Here is a 5,000-nt window from a genome sequence, read left to right as displayed (position 1 = left end):
GCATCCTCCGAAAGGGACACCAATGCATCATGGAGGAAAATTACCCAAGGGCCAGTGCCATAGCCAATGGAGAACCATCAACCGGCGCTCGCCGCCTAAGCGACAAGCTTCTCCCTCAACAAGGAGGCAACCCCTGGGCTACGCAACGTGGCATTAGGTATCAAAGACCATTAGCCAGTTTCACTTTTCCGTACGGGGACACCAATGCGTCATCGGGATTGTGCCATAGCCAACGGATATCCATCAGCCGGCGCTCACCGCCAAGGCGACAAGCTTACCTCTCAGCAAGGAGGCATCCCCCGAAAGGGACACCAATGCATCATGGAGGAAGATTACCGAAGGTACATTGCCGTAGCCAATTGAAAAGATCAATCGGCCGGCGCTCGCCACCCATCTCATTGAAATAGACGACCAGCTTACCTCTCAACAAGAAGGCATCCCCCAAAGGGAACACCAATGCGTCATCGAGGAAGAATTTTTGAGCAGCAACGAGCTTACCTCTCCGCAAGGGTGGGGCTTCCCCGAAGGGTTACAACACCAATGCATCATCAAGGAAGCTTTCCGACGGGACATTGCCATAGCCAATGTAGGACCACCGGCCAGCGCATGACGCCTAAACGACATGCTTACCCCTCAGCAAGAAGGCATTCCCTAAATGAACACCAATGCATCGTCGGGGAAGAATTTTTAAAACATAACTTTGCTTACCCCTCAGCATATAGGCAATCACCGAAGGACACGCCAATGCGTCATCAAGGAAGATTTTTGCGAATTCATTTTTTGATTTTTTGATGAACAATGAATTTAGAAAACATTTTGGCTTCACATAAAAGCATCTACAAACTTACCTCTCCGCAACGGTGTCCCTGCCCCTAAGGGTTTCAACACCAATGCATCATTAAGATAGTTTTTTCAAAGGGAAAGGGCCGTTGCCAATGGACGAGATCCATCGGGTTTGTGCCATAGCAAATGGATATCCATCAGCCGGCGCTCACCGCCAAGGCGACAAGCTTACCTCTCAGCAAGGAGGCATCCCCCGAAAGGGACACCAATGCATCATGGAGGAAAATTACCCAAGGGACAGTGCCATAGCCAATGGAGAACCATCAACCGGCGCTCGCCGCCTAAGCGACAAGCTTCTCCCTCCACAAGGAGGCAACCCCTGGGCTACGCAACGTGGCATTAGGAATCAAAGACCATTAGCCAGTTTCGCTTTTCCGTGCGGGGACACCAATGCGTCATCGGGAATGTGCCATAGCCAACGGATATCCATCAGCCGGCGTTCACCGCCGAGGCAATGAGCTTACCTCTCAGCAAGGAGGCATCCCCCGAAAGGGACACCAATGCATCATGGAGGAAAATTACCCAAGGGACAGTGCCATTGCCAATGGAGAACCATCAACCGGCGCTCGCCGCCTAAGCGACAAGCTTCTCCCTCAACAAGGAGGCAACCCCTGGGCTACGCAACGTGGCATTAGGAATGAAAGACCATTGGCCAGTTTCGCTTTTCCGTACGGGGACACCAATGCATCATCGGGATTGTGCCTAGCAAAAGGATATCCATCAGCCGGCGTTCACCGCCAAGGCGACAAGCTTACCTCTCAGCAAGGAGGCATCCCCCGAAAGGGACACCAATGCATCATGGAGGAAGATTACCGAAGGGACATTGCCGTAGCCAATTGAAAAGATCAATCGGCCGGCGCTCGCCACCCATCTCATTGAAATAGACGACGAGCTTACCTCTCAACAAGAAGGCATCCCCCAAAGGGAACACCAATGCGTCATCGAGGAAGAATTTTTGAGCAGCAACTAGCTTACCTCTCCGCAAGGGTGGGGCTTCCCCGAAGGGTTACAACACCAATGCATCATCAAGGAAGCTTTCCGACGGGACATTGCCATAGCCAATGTAGGACCACCGGCCAGCGCATGACGCCTAAACGACATGCTTACCCCTCAGCAAGAAGGCATTCCCTAAATGAACACCAATGCATCGTCGAGGAAGAATTTTTAAAACATAACTTTGCTTACCCCTCAGCATATAGGCAATCACCGAAGGACACGCCAATGCGTCATCAAGGAAGATTTTTGCAAATTCATTTTTTGATTTTTTGATGAACAATGAATTTAGAAAACATTTTGGCTTCACATAAAAGCATCTACAAACTTACCTCTCCGCAACGGTGTCCCTGCCCCTAAGGGTTTCAACACCAATGCATCATTAAGATAGTTTTTTCAAAGGGACAGGGCCGTTGCCAATGGACGAGATCCATCGGGATTGTGCCATAGCAAATGGATATCCATCAGCCGGCGCTCACCGCCAAGACGACAAGCTTACCTCTCAGCAAGGAGGCATCCCCCGAAAGGGACACCAATGCATCATGGAGGAAAATTACCCAAGGGACAGTGCCATAGCCAATGGAGAACCATCAACCGGCGCTCGCCGCCTAAGCGACAAGCTTCTCCCTAGACAAGGAGGCAACCCCTGGGCTACGCAACGTGGCATTAGGAATCAAAGACAATTAGCCAGTTTCGCGTTTCCGTGCGGGGACACCAATGCGTCATCGAGACTGGGCCATAGCCAACGGATATCCATCAGCCGGCGCTCACCGCCAAGGCGACGAGCTTACCTCTCAGCAAGGAGGCATCCCCCGAAAGGGACACCAATGCATCATGGAGGAAAATTACCCAAGGGACAGTGCCATAGCCAATGGAGAACCATCAACCGGCGCTCGCCGCCTAAGCGACAAGCTTCTCCCTCAACAAGGAGGCAACCCCTGGGCTACGCAACGTGGCATTAGGAATCTAAGACCATTAGCCAGTTTCGCTTTTCCGTGCGGGGACACCAATGCGTCATCGGGAATGTGCCATAGCCAACGGATATCCATCAGCCGGCGCTCACCGCCAAGGCGTCGAGCTTACCTCTCAGCAAGGAGGCATCCCCCGAAAGGGACACCAATGCATCATGGAGGAAAATTACCCAAGGGACAGTGCCATAGCCAATGGAGAACCATCAACCAGCGCTCGCCGCCTAAGCGACAAGCTTCTCCCTCAACAAGGAGGCAACCCCTGGGCTACGCAACGTGGCATTAGGAATGAAAGACCATTAGCCAGTTACGCTTTTCCGTGCGGGGACACCAATGCATCATCGGGACTGTGCCATAGCCAACAGGTATCCGTTAGCCGGCGCTCACCACCAAGGTAGCAAGCTTACCTCTCAGCAAGGAGGCATCCCCCCATGGGAACACCAATGCATCATGGAGGATGTGAGTCTGCAAGCATTCCCAACGGGACTCGAAAGCACGAGCATTTTGAGACCAAACGGCCATGGAGTTCTAGTTTCTGCCCGATAGTAGTGTCATTGTTTGCTCTGCCATTCCTTTGCTAGGCCTTGCCTTTACCCGGGCATTTTTTTCTAGCGTTACCAACGGGTCATCTCTTTACGGGTTTCTGTGGCCAAACCGCCAACATTTGCCCGACATAGTTTTTCTTTGCCCGATAGAGTCATGCTTTGCCCCACGGGACGGGTAAAAATAACATTTCGCCTCCGGGGTATTTCGGTCTTTTTTCCGAGCATTACCCACGGGTAGTGCTTCCAGGGGTAACCAAGGCCAAATGGCCAAGAATTGCCCGATAGAGTCCTGCTCTGCTCGATAGAGCTGTGCATTGCCTTGCGGGATGACTTAATATAGCATTTCGATTCAGGGGCATTTCGGTCTTTTTTCCGTGCATTACCGACGGGTAGTGTTTTCTCGAGTAACCGAGGCCAAATGGCCAAGATTTGCCCGGGTGGTCTCGATAGCAACGTGCCTTGGCACCCGGCGTCGGGTGGCCTCGGCTTCCCCAAGGGAGGGACACCACCCCCCCCCCCTATAGTAGTAAAATTAGCCTTTGCCCTTGTGGCAGGAAGGAACATCAATGTGTCCGAACTGAAGCAATAGGGGTTTTTTTGAGCATCGCAACTTTTTTTCATAAACTTTGAATTGGGACATCTTCACAAAAATATGAAGCAACTCCTCCAAAAAATTCAGAATTTTTTGCCAAAAGGATAATTTTATATTAATTAAACAAAAAATAAATAGATAAAAATCCAAAAAAATACAAAAAAATACAAAAAAAGTAAGAAAAAATCACAAAAAATTATAAACAAGCTACACAATAATTAGGTAAATATATTGGGTTGAAAAATAAGGCATCTATAATAGAAAATGTTTAAATTAAGACTTAAAAACATCTCAAAATAAAAATTAAAAAAGATTTTAAACTAACATTGCGAAAGTCCCAAAAGATGGCGACTAAACAAGAGTTTTTGGGGCGTTTCGACAAGAACATATTGGTGCTTGCATTGATTTGCCCGGCGACAAGCTACTTTTTAGCCGGTACCCAGCAAATTCTTAGCCGTTAACCAGCAACTTTTTAGCCGTTACCCAGCAACTTGCTTGCCGTTGCCTAGCAACTTCTTAGCCATTACCCAGCGTTACCCGTCATCTTGGTTGTTGTTGCCGATACCCAGCATTACCCGACAGCTTGGTTGCCATCACCCAACAACTTTTTAGCCGATAGCCAGCATTACCCGACAGCTTGGTTGCCGTTACCCAGCAACATTTTAGCCGATACCCAGCAACTTTTTAGCCGATACCCAGCATTACCTGATAGCTTGGTTGCCGTTACCCAGCAACATTTTAGCCGATACCCAGCAACTTTTTAGCCGATACCCAGCATTACCCGACAGCTTGGTTGCCGTTACCCAGCAACATTTTAGCCGATAGCCAGCATTACCCGACAGCTTGGTTGCCGTTACCCAGCAACATTTTAGCCGATACCCAGCATTACCCGACAGCTTGGTTGCCGTTACCCAGCAACTTTTTAGCCGTTACCCGGTGAGCCAACTTGCCATGCCTTGGCTAGAACAGTCAACTGTTGTTGCCTACATTCATGTGCGATTCCCGATGCCTTGTCTAGACCGTCGTCTTGGCATACGCCCAAGTGTTTGCCCAAGTGTT

The sequence above is a fragment of the Rhododendron vialii genome, chromosome 11a (genome assembly GCF_030253575.1).
Source record: "Rhododendron vialii isolate Sample 1 chromosome 11a, ASM3025357v1".
Lineage (NCBI taxonomy): Eukaryota > Viridiplantae > Streptophyta > Magnoliopsida > Ericales > Ericaceae > Rhododendron > Rhododendron vialii.
This window is presented reverse-complemented; position numbering follows the sequence as displayed.